General features: G+C 41.3%; 1 long non-coding RNA gene across 2 annotated transcripts in view; it reads right to left on the bottom strand.

Moving 5' to 3' along the window:
* Window positions 1-3,948: 3,948 nt before the first annotated feature.
* The window catches only part of LOC147438256 (uncharacterized), an 11,498-nt gene continuing 2,596 nt past the window's right edge, over window positions 3,949-12,850 (bottom strand). The window contains exons 2-3 of one of the 2 annotated variants that reach the window (XR_015184745.1): window positions 4,275-4,368; window positions 3,949-4,199 (exon numbers count right to left, since the gene is read on the bottom strand). This is a non-coding gene — a long non-coding RNA (uncharacterized LOC147438256). The remainder of the gene's footprint in view (window positions 4,200-4,274; window positions 4,369-12,850) is intronic. The other variant, XR_015184746.1, reaches the window with a different exon arrangement.

Here is a 12,850-nt window from a genome sequence, read left to right as displayed (position 1 = left end):
AGTGTGGAAAAAATTTTGCAAATGCTGTTGCAGATTCAAGCGCATGCAAAACTTTGGCATGCACGTTTTGGTCATCTGAATCTTGCCAGTTTGCTGCGTTTGCAAAAATCTGATATGGTTGCTTCTTTGCCGCCTCTTGAAGCACCTGTCAAACATGTTTGTGAAGGCTGTATTTTGGGTAAGATGCAGCGTTCTAAGTTTCCAAAGGATGGTTCAGTTTGGGCCACATGCAGGTTGCAACTTGTGCATAGTGATGTTTGTGGGCCCATGCAAACTCCGTCCTTGGGCAATTACGTGTACTTCGTGACTGTCATTGATGATTACTCCAAGCATGCATGGGTATTTTCGCTTAAAGCAAAGTCCGAAGTTTTTATGTGCTTCAAACAATTTCTAGCTATGGCTGAAAATGTCTCGAAATGTCCTATGGGTACCCTCCGTTCCGATCAAGGGGGGGAGTATATGTCTCATGAATTTAATGCATTTATTGCTAGTTGTGGGATAAAACACCAATGTACAGTGCCTTATACACCTCAACAAAATGGTGTTGCTAAGAGGAAAAACATGTCACTTATGGAAATCGCACGATGTATGGTCAAAAGTCAAGCTTTGCCGCATTCTTTTTGGCTTGAGGCCATCATGTGTGCCACTTATGTACTTAATAGGTGTCCTACAAAAGCTTTGCAGTCTATTAATCCATATGAAGCATGGCATGATAGAAAGCCTTCTATTGAGCACATGCGAGTTTTTGGCTGTTGGCATATGCTTTGGTGCCACAAACACAACGCAGAAAATTGGATGATAAGGCTGTCAAATGTATTTTTGTTGGTTATAGTGCTGAAAGAAAGTTTACAAGTTATATCATCCGCAAACAAAGCTATTCTGGTTTCATGGGATGTAGTGTTTGTGGAAGATTCTGTTCAGCCCTTGCTGTCATGTACTAGAGACAGTAATGTAAGCTCGCTGGACATTTATGACGCTTTGTTGCCTCTTTTTAGTGGTGGAAATACGAACGTAATTTCCGAGGCAAATGTACAGCCTATGGGGGTTTCTAAATGTTACAGATCAGCCTATTACTGATGCAGATGTACATGATGTACTTGATGAGGAAAGGGCTGAAAATGAGCAGGCTAGAGGTATGCCAAAATGGTTGGTGCACACTTTGCGTGATAGTGAGTTGGATGCACCTTTGTCTAGTCGTACTCGTTCAACCTCTCGCCATGCATCTTATACATCATATTGTTATGTGTTGGCTGTGTCTAGCTTACATGATGTTGAGGAGCCTCTGTCTTTTGATGAAGCATAGAATTCAAAAAATTGGATGGTTGCCATGCAATCAGAATATGATGCACTTATAGAAAATGACACATAAACTTTATGTGATTTTCCTTCTGGCAAAAAGGCCATTGGTACGAAGTGGGTTTACAAGTTGAAACGCAAGCCGAATGGTGAGATCGATCGCCATAAGGCTCGACTTGTTGCAAGGGTTATGCACAGCAAAAAGGCATAGATTATGAAGAGACTTTTGCTCCTACTTGTTGTATGACTACTGTGCGTTTTCTATGTGCATTGGAAGCTCATTTTGGTTGGGATGTACATCAATCAGACATTGTTACTGCTTTCTTGAATGGTGATATATTTGAGGAAGTTTATGTAACACAGCCTCGCGGTTTTGTCATAAAAGGACAAGAGGACAAAGTGTGCAGATATAAGAAGGCTTTGTATGGGTTGAAGCAATCTCCTCGTGCTTGGTATGAGAAAGCTGACACTCATTTGGTTAAACGAGGCTTTCGTAACAGTCCAACAGAAAGCACATTGTATGTAAGCGTGAGGGTGATGTACTTCTCATTGTGGTTCTTTATGTCGATGATTTGCTGATCACTGGACCAAATGAGAGACATATTGTTGAATTTAAGGTTGATTTGAATGCTACTTTCAAGATGGAAGATTTGGGGCTGTTGCATCATTACTTGGGTATACAGTTTAAGCAGTGTGATGGTGGTATTGCCTTGTGTCAAAAAAGTTACATAGATACATTGCTATGTAAGTTTGGACTTGAGGATTGCAAACCTATTGCCACTCCCATGGAAACAGGTTTAAAGTTGAGTCTACATGATGCTGGAGATCCTGCTGATGTCACTCTTTATCAAACTGCTGTTGGTTGCCTCATTTATGTATGCAACACGAGGCCAGATATTCAGTTTGCAGTCTCATAGGTCAGCAGATTTATGCATAGCCCAGGGTCTAAGCATTGGCAGGCTCTCAAGAGGATTTTCCGCTACCTTAGTGGCACTTTACATCTTGGTTTGTTTTATCCCAAGGGGGGATCATTGCCACCAGACTTACATGCTTTTTCGGACTCAGATTGGGCTGGTTGTTTTGACACGCGAATGTCCACAAGTGGTTTTTGTTTCATGCTTGGCAGTTCATGTATATCATGGTTGAGCAAGAAGCAACCAACTGTGGCCACTTCGAGTTGTGAGGCTGAGTACAGGGCAGTCTTCACAGCTACAGTTGAGTGTGTATGGCTTAGACGCCTTATGGCTGATTTGGGTGTTGGACATCACACTGCCAACACTATCTACACTGACAGTCAGAGCACATTGGCAGTTGCGAGGAACCCAGTTTTTCATGCTCCCACAAAGCACATTGAGGTGCATTACCAATATGTCAGGGAGAGGATCTCAGCAGGAGAGATCAACTTGGCTTATGTGTTAACACACGACAACCTTGCAGATATTTTCACAAAGGCATTTTCTCGTGAGAAGCTTGAAGCTTTCCGCAAAGCTTTGGGCTTACTCCCCTTTGTGGACTGATCATGTCCTCAAGGCATGGCACTTCCCTTTACTCATGTGCCAGCTCTCATTCATCGCATCACTCCAGGGGGGATTTGTTACCATATACATGTGGTAGTGATGTGTGTGAACACACTAGGACCGCCGGGGCATTTTTTTCCCTCTTTAGGAGGTTCTTTCCCCCGTGCATTGTATATACGCCCATCACTCTAGGGCTATCTATCTTTCCGTTGCACACTAAGTAATAACTCTCTATTGTGTGCCTTGAGCTTCCTTCGTCTTCTCCAAGCTGTGTGTGTTTCTCTGCAACCCTAATTCCAACAACTCCATGGCTTCTCACGATAACCTACACTAGGTGATCCTTGCGGCCCACTCAAGACCTATGACTGCACACTTGCATTTTTTTGATGTCACATTATCTCTTATAACAATCCCTAAATCATCCTTCAGATCGGAATACGAGCTCGTTATTTTATTGAAAACAAAATCTTTGCTTACCCTAACATTACATGTGACATATAGAAATTATATATTTTATTTTTCTTTTGGTTATTTATAGCTTTCAACATCCTTCGCTTCATGTGAGTTTTTCAAATCCAAAACTTTTTGCTAGAAATTGTATATCCTACAACTATAAGTTTTGACAAGCTGAAGACAAACCATCACTAGGATGTACATATTTGCCTTTGAAATATGCATAAGAAATAACTTGTGTTAATTAAGTAGTTAATGAAATTAATAACCATTGTTCCAAATGCACAAACCACCCAATGCAATTAATATGTTATGTAAGACACCCAACAATCAAATGTATCGAATGTAAGAAATATCACCATTCTAAAAGCTACAAACAATGGTGCATTCTACTTAATCTAACACACCATGAAACCTCACTATTAAATAATGATGACAAACCATAATTTCCGATAATGCCAAATCACACAATAACGCAACTTTTTGTCAAATCACACTATAATGTTAAAAAACATCAAACCAAAATGTAGGTTAACCAGCAAGAAATAAAATCCACAAGGATGAAAATCTATCTCACCATAAATCCAAATAATATCAAACCATAAAGCAAAACTATGTCAAACCATAGTCCCTAATACTGTCAATTGACACCATAATGCCAAATATTACCAAATCACACCATAATATCAAATAGTCTAAAACCAAAATGGAGCATCATATCAAATACACCATGAAACCAAATACCAAAAAGTATATAATGTCAAGAACTTAAATCTTATTCCATATCATCACCTGTAGTATCACCATTATGCCCTGCAATGTCATCTACAGACCTTGATCGTACTTTTCTCTTCTCCACCAAATGGTCAATCAAAGTACTCATCCCTTCCACACATAAACCTTGCCATCTCTGTAACATAACATGGCAAAGACCTATTTCAATGGATATATATAAGCTTTGTCATGCATTGTCAAAGTGAATGTGATTAGAGTTGAGTTTATACTTACCAATCCTTGGGAGCCTGAAAGTCAAATGTCTCCATCTCCTTATCCTCCATTGTTGCGAATGAGGACAAGGCACCCACATCCAAAAAGTAGGAAGCTATCAAAGGACAAAGATGGTTTTTCACAATGGAGTGATCATGTTCAATTGCAAGACACCACCTCCCTATATGAAGACATGCTCGCAAAATTGGTCCCGTTCCGACTCCAAGTTCCAACACAGTACTATTTGAAGAAGTAAGGAATTTCAAAAACATAAGCATGAATTCCATACTTTTTTCAATCCCCCCTCTCTAGCCCCCACTAGCTTTTGCTTGTTTGGAACGCTAAGACAAAGGAAGGAAATGCTCTAGAATGTAGAGTCCAAAGATTACATGGACTTAAAAACCATGTTGGAAAGTCAATGACACACAAATCAACACTCCAAGAGCAAGTCTTCTTGTTCCATTGCCTTCTCTTTCCACTAGCCCTCAAATAGAATGATATAATCTTCTCAAACTCACCTCCAAACCTCCCTGCAAGTATGTTTTTACCTAAGCCAACATAGTCAACCTCCACGACTTATGCACTCTCTCGTATTGCATGATAAGCAATGTCACAAAAAGATTGAATAGGCAAGTATATCATGTTAGTGGTGATGCTCTTCTTTCTCTTCTATGCATGTGGAATCTCAAGATCACCACAATCATTTTCTACATTTGATAACAAAAAAGCATAAGTAGTTTACATACTTTATACTATGTGGGTAAAGAAATTAAGCACACAAATTTTCAAATCGTACCTCGAATGTCTGCAAGAAAAATGATCTTTGGTCTACCTCTTCTTGTAGGTAGATTCTCTAACTCCAATTTCTCTCCCTGCTCTTAAATCTGGGGCATTGTGTCTAAATTCATGTTGCCAATGGATCCAAATTTGGATCTACACTCCCCATTTTGATGCTTAGTGAAAGCCTCTTTCTCTTCCTCAATACAACATCCTTTCTTTATGTCCACCCACCATCCCTTAATAGGCACATAAACCGCACTAACTCCCTAACCTTTGTGTTGATAACACAATGACACAAGGTAATTTTTTGGTACCGGCTTTCCTTTATGAATTGTTAGTATCTTTAAGATATTAGAACCTAATTGGTTGTCAATGACAGCTGGAACCAACTCTTCACTTCGTGCTCAATGTCCTCATCCACACTTTGTGTTACTGCTTTAGGTGGGAGAACTTGCAACCCGCTTACCCTTTTTTAGGGTTTGAAAGGACAAGGCAAGATTTCAAACATGTTTTATAAAGGATAACAAATGTTTTCTAAGCTAGCATGTTAGGCATACCGATGCACGAGTCATTTTGATAAATCACCTATAAAACACACAAAGATCAGAGATTTAAATGCATCTCTCCAACTTCAAATCTTATAGAAGTCTTTAAACAACACAATGTGCAAAATATCCCTTTGTCCTAGAAATATTTATATTGACACATCCCCATTCAGAGGCATGACACAATAATGACACACACCCATTCAGATGCATGACACAACACAAGTATTTTGAAATAGCTCCTTCAAAGCTCTTTGGCTTATGATGCATACACATTTCATCAAAATGATAAACACAAAGCGTACTCTCTTTTGTATTTTGCTGCCAAAATATCCCTCAAGACCTGGATTAGAGATTATTTTGGGCACAAACCCCACGACTCAACTCAAACTTGTGCCAATTAGAGGTTAGCCCAACAATTTGGGCCATACGGCAAACCAACTTCAGAAGCATGGTGAGGTCTCAAGGATATTTGACCTCCATTAAATCCAAGTGTAAAAAAAACATAGTTGCTAAGGGATGTGTAGAAAAAGAAGGAGTCCTAACCCCTTCTTTCTATGGAAGAATGTGAATCTCTAAGGATGACTTAGATATTCAACCTCAGATGATATAGTTTTGTGGTGACCATGTGGATCACACATGGGAGCCAACAAATGCTATTTTTGGCTTCATATCACCTATGCCTGCAAAATGAATTGTAGCAAAAGGAACATGTCTCACGGTAAAGTAGATTCAAAGTCTTCATGATGCTGGTTTTGCTTGAATTCCAACATGATATAAGCCTTTTTCATTCAACAAGAATTCCTCAAGGTAAAATTACACACACCAGATCTAGGCCAAAGTTTAGAGAAGGTCAAAAAGTCATTCTAAGAAGAGTAGTCAACAAGGAAATGCAAAGTAGTGCCTTCCACTCCAAACCCAAGAGTATACTAGCATTTTCTACCCATGTCACCTTATGTCCCATCCTAAGATCATCCTATAATTGGAAGATTTAGCCCCATTGAAATTTGGTCTCCTATATTGGAGCATCACCTTTACAAAAGAGAGCCTCCAACTGATCAGCTCCTACTCATCTTGTGCATGTTCTTAGAGCCTTGAGAAAGGTAATTTTCTTCCTTCTCCTATTTAGTAGTTTCTTCTATACTTGTGCTCCTCTTTGAAACAATGGACCATCTTGTCGTCATTCTACTTGAGTGTCAAAAACTTGCACAATTTATGTTCACAACCTTCAATATTTTTGGATGCTCAAAGCAACATCCTCGCACGGACCGCAAAATCTAAAGAGCATGCACACATATACAGAGAGACAAAGAATTGTTGAGACTATGCCGATGGAGAATGGTATTGAAGGCAAGCCATGGAAAGAGAGCGTGCAGAGAACGAGCAAGAGAGTAGAGAAGTTGACTGAAAATAAAATGCTATTTTTATTATTGAAGAAGCCTCTTACATATATAGAGAAATTGAACTAACATTACCCACTCCTTTTACCATGCAAAGCTCTAGACTAAAGGAGTGGTATGCATGAGGTTGTGACAAGGTATGATCCCATGGGCTAGACAACCAAACATGGCTTGAACCCAACAAGCTTTGCAAATCAAGGCTAAAAAAAACTCAGGGGTAGACCTAGATTTTTGAACCTGCACATATATTTGGTTGACATAGCTCCATACTAAGATCAATGGAAGAGATGGGTAATTGATAATAGATCCATATGTGTGTGTGTGTGTGTGTGTGTGTGTGTGTGTGTGTGTGTGTGTGTGTGAGAGAGAGAGAGAGAGAGAGAGAGAGAGAGAGAGAGAGAGAGAGAGAGAGAGAGAGAGAGAGAGAGACTAGTCATCTACATGAGTGCAATATAGTAGGTGTAGTCAAGTGCTGACAAAAAATTCAACGGTACTTATAAATGAAATGTTGCTCTTGCACCAACATGTGGAGTCTTGTGGTGCTCTCACTCCTTGTGATGCACTTTCTTGAGGTTTGGTTATTGTGGAGAAATGGCAGAAGGCAGGGTGAGGTAATACTTGGGGGTGGACATGGATGTAGAGCCTTGCTCTATGATGCCTAATGAGCCCATCACATTCACATTGATTGAGGGCATATTGATCGCTCAGATGACACAAAAACAAAGGAAATGCTTGTGTTATACCATACAGTAATAAGCACAACTAGTACTACAATAATTCTAGATTCCTCAATGTATTATAACTCAGGTAGTGAAACACTAGTAGGAGGCCATAAGTGCATTGCAGGTGGAGGCGGAGGTGTTCGGGGGGTGTTCAGGGGGTGTCGGGTGCAAGAAAGTTCAACGTGTGGTGCAACTGCTAATTTGTGATGCATTATGCATGGTATGATGAGGAGAGGTCTAGAAGTGCCCTCAAAAACATGCCTGCACTTCTCTAACCTCGTGGTTTCTTCATTGGCACAATAAGAGATGCACTTGCTTCTACTCCTCATCCCACTCGTGGGACGGGTTTCACTTTATAAAAATTACCTTACCCCAATTCTAGCACCAGCCGGCGTGGGTTTAATGCTCAAGGTAGCTGATGTAGAGTCATGTCATTTGTTGGATTTGAGTTCAAAACAAAAGATATAGGTAAAGGAGCCAGTCATGGGAGCGATTTCACTTTATAAAATTACCTTACCCCAATTCTAGCACTAGCGAGCGTGGGTTTAATGCTCAAGGTAGCCGATGTGGAGTCATGTCATTCGCTGGATTTGAGTTTAGATCTGATCTGCAACCCTGCTTAAATTGGCCCTTGGTTGTACTAAATTTCTTTTTTCACCTTTTTTCTCTCGGGATCAACGACTAACACCTGTCGCATTTTCTTTACGCACCACCACAACAATTGATTTTTATTTTCAAACTTTTGTCCATTGCCAAGCATCTATAGCGCTTTTTGGAATTGAATTTGTTGCTCGCACGTTGAAGATTGACCAGCACAAGCTTAAAGGTTCTAATACGGGGAGGGGGGCGTTACTCTACTCTACAACCTAACTAAAGAAGGCTCAAGCAAAGGCACGATATACAAGTCATATGTCCGAATATCAAATCTTGTCATGCATTTAGCTAAGCATGATGACCAAGAGTAAAAAGACAAGACATTGTTTACTAGCAAAAAAATAGTAGGGAGGGAGCCAGAAAAATGGTATACATGTTAACCTGTGCTGGTAAATATCAATTTTTATCACACATAATCTACACATATATAATGGGGGGAGGGATTTCGCCCCCCCTCCCTACCACGCACCAACAACTCCTTCAACCGGCATGTGTTCCTTGCAGCTCGGGCGAGACATTGAACAGCACACACACAACGAGAAGGGTGCCGGAAGAAGATATATATATATATATATATATATATATATATATATATATATATATATATAGAGAGAGAGAGAGAGAGAGAGAGAGAGAGAGAGAAAGAGAGAGAGGCGGTTGAAGCCTTCGGCCACACTAGTGTATATAATGACACACATGGCCAAGGTTCATGACCTAGAGCCAAACAAAGCACATGTTCTTCACTTGCAATTCCACTCAAGAAAAATGGTATACATGTCAACCCGCATTGGTAAATACCAATTTTTATCACGCATAATCTACACATATATAACGGGGGGAGGGATTCCGCCCCCCCTCTCTGCCACGCGCCAACAACTCCCTCAACCGGCATGTGTTCCCTGCAGCTCAGGCGAGACAGTGAACAACGCGCACGCAGAGAGAGAGAGAGAGAGAGAGAGAGAGAGAGAGAGAGAGAGAGAGAGAGAGGGGCGGTTGAAGGCCGTCGGCCACACTAGTGTATATAATGACACACATGGCCAAGGTTCATGACCTAGAGCCGAACAAAGCACATGTTCTTCGACTTCCAATTCCACTCAAGATGACATACATAGTTAATTTTTGTGGCTTTATGCCAAGTATCAATTGCCAATTTAGATGTGCCGTCTACAAAAACTCTATGTGTGTGTGCGTGTGTGTGTGTGTGTGTGTGTGTGTGTGAGAGAGAGAGAGAGAGAGAGAGATCCATTGCCCTCGGAGGTTACATATGACCTATGGGACCAAAAGATGGCATACAAATGTTGTCTCGCCTCTCATAGAGGAGGGAGAAAGGTTGATACAATTGATAGGGACCTCAGAGTCTACAAGTTTGGTTGATACATGGGTGCTTGATGAGGTAATCTTAGGAAAATAAAAAGAGGGAGGGCAAAAGGGGGGGGGGGGGGGGGGGGGTGGCGGCAGCGGAGTAAAGTGTAGCTCTCGTAGGCCTAGGAGTCCAAAATTTCTTGATGATGGTCCATCCACTATGATAGATTGTCCACTTACCCTCCATGCAAGCTTTAACAACCTTCTTGAGATCTCATCCTATGTTTTTGAGCTGCAAGAGGATAAGCTCTTTCATAATCCATACCTTGGTATCCTTGGTTGGAGATGAGTGTTGGGGTGTATGCAAGATAGAGCATACCCACTTCTCGCAGTCCGCACCCAAGCGTGACATCCGCAATGCGGCTAACTCGTCGAGTTTTCCTTGCTCCCGAAGCAGGAGCTTGCAAGTGTGGCATACTGCTAGAACTCAGTGAGTTATTGGTAAGGGTCTCTACGTAACTCGCCGAGTGACGTGGTCATTCCACAAAGGCGAGAGATCATTTCCAAGTACATGTGCAAGCGGCACTGCCACGTAACTCGCCGAGTTACGTGGCAATGCCAACATAGGCGAGTTACATGGCAATGCCAACGAGATTGTCACGTAGGCAGGCCACATAACTCAATGAGTTACGTGGCTACTATCCTAGAAGAACTATCGGCTATGGCATGGCATACACGTCAACTGCCCACTTAACTCACCAAGTTACATGGTCACCATGTAACTCTGTGAGTTACGTGGACACGTCTTCGACTGTTTGCATGGCAGGCAATGCGGTGCGTTACGTGGACAATGGCTCGACATGTTCGTGGCATGCCACGTAACTCGTCAAGTTAAAGAATCTATTGTGCAAGAAACACTTTTAGACAAGACAAAAATATTGCCAGATCAGGCAATCAATGTGTTGTAGCAAAGACTTACGAGAGTAAAAGAAATGCACCAAAAAAAGCCTTGGAATGGGTAAGAATTCCCCATTTATCAACATATAGTTACTAATGCCTACAAAGATCAGTGAAGAATAGTATATCGGAGCCACCCCGTTGCCATTAATTAGATGCAAATGCCTCCTTTGCAAAGCATCCATAGAGCAAGAGGTGGTTGAAGCCTAGTCTAATGATTGACATCCCAAATGGAGGAAGGAATGAGTTGATAAGCATCGAGAATGGTTGATTCGTTTGACGTGGGCACCCTCTCCACTCTAGGAAGATGTCACTTTTTACCCAATACCTAGAGTTACAACTTAAATGGAAAAAAAAAATCTCTTTTGAATGTTTAGGGCAAAACTCAATCTCAAAAGATCGAGTTCATCTTTACGTCATTGAGGACTTGAAGGTCGCCATTGTCGCAATCCGCAGAGGGGCCCCCGATAGAGCGACACCAAATACTCTGACACGGGGTGTTGCACCATGTTTGTAATTATCTCCTAGGAGGTTGGCTTCAAACACTCTCTCTGCTGACACGCGCACAAAATGTGCCTCTCTCTCTCACACACAGATGCACACACAATTTCTCTCTCTCTCTCTCTCACACACACACACACACACACACAATCTGTTTGTGTGTGCATGTGTGTGTGTGTGTGTGTGTGTTCCAATAACAATATAACATATACAGCAAAGAATCCTTTCAAATCACAAAAGACACTAGAAACTATGTCAATGAAAAGGTGGTATAATTCCCATTCAGAGCACAGTACAGTCTTTATACACTAGTACTGGTATACGGGTATTGGTACACCAAAGACACTAGAAACTATGTCAATGAAAAGGTGGTATAATTCCTATTCATAGTACAAAACAGACTTTATACACAAGTACTAAAATCAAGAGCATTAAGATATAAAATTCCGCCAAGAAAATGATACTGGTAGTATTGGTGGGGAGAGTACTGGTACTGGTAGTACTGGTATATGTATACTGGTATACTGCTATACTACTATACTGGTATATGTATACTAGTACTGGTTCTAGATTTTCAGTGCTAGTACTGATACTAGTAGTACTGGTATATTGGTACTGGTACAGCAAAGACACCATGTCAATGAAAAGGTTGTCTAATTCCTATTCATAGTACAGAATAGTCTTTATACACAAGTACTAAAATCAAGAGCCTGAAGATATAAAAGTCCGCCATCTTCAAGCCAAGGAACATTAAAAACCATAGTTGAGAAGGTAACCCTCACTGAAGGGTCAGAAGAAGTAGCCAACCATTCCCATACCAGTCATACATCAACTTAGTATATTCAAGAATATGCATGAGTTCTACTACCATATCAAAGGTGAATCACAATACCACCAAGGATCCCGGACAATAGTCCATATTGGAGACAAAGTCACATGAGATTGAGTCAGCGCAGCTAACTCCACAATAGCTTGCTTGTCTTTTCCTTTTGCCATAGAGCCAACAACATACACCCTTGCGAGTTAAATCCTCACACTCTCAAGGTATAGACAACCTTTCAGTAGTACACACACACACACCATATACGCACACCTGTACCAATGCTAAGTGAGCATGGAAGCTCACCTTTTATAGGCTTCGGTGCCAGTAGCCACATTTCATTCATAGCAGCAAGGTGGGTCCGTCTTCAAGTGGGTAAGACGGGTCTGTCTTCAAGAGGGGGAAGAACCAACAACGTCGCCTCGTAGAGAGAGAGAGAGAGAGAGAGAGAGAGAGAGAGAGAGAGAGAGAGAGAGAGAGAGAGAGAGAGAGAGAGAGAGAGAGATGTGTTCTAGAGCAGAATCCGTAGGAGGGAGCCACCACATCATCAAGCATATGAGGACACATTATACAGAGTCAGGCCAACTCGTTTAAAACCCATTATCTTCCTTAACTCACTAGGTGCTAGGTACAACAACCACCCACAAATTTTTATTAATAATTTCACCTCGTAAATACAAACCCCTTTTTTTACAAGAGATTTCCTAGGTCGATACAAGATATGAGGCTAATCCTCAGTTAATTACATCGAGGCCGTGGAAAAAAGCCACTCCTATATCCATAAGGAGTTTAATCCTTGTATTAACAACATATGTGTGTGTGTGAGAGGAGAGGAGGAGAGAGAGAGAGAGAGAGAGAGAGAGAGCAACATTCAGAGATTGAGAGAGTAAGAGAGGGGGGGGGGGGGGGGGGGGGG

This window comes from Adiantum capillus-veneris, chromosome 17 (genome assembly GCF_014529385.1).
Source record: "Adiantum capillus-veneris isolate H3 chromosome 17, ASM1452938v2, whole genome shotgun sequence".
Lineage (NCBI taxonomy): Eukaryota > Viridiplantae > Streptophyta > Polypodiopsida > Polypodiales > Pteridaceae > Adiantum > Adiantum capillus-veneris.
Note: the sequence above shows the minus strand (reverse complement) of the source record. Positions and strands in the feature narration are given on the sequence as shown.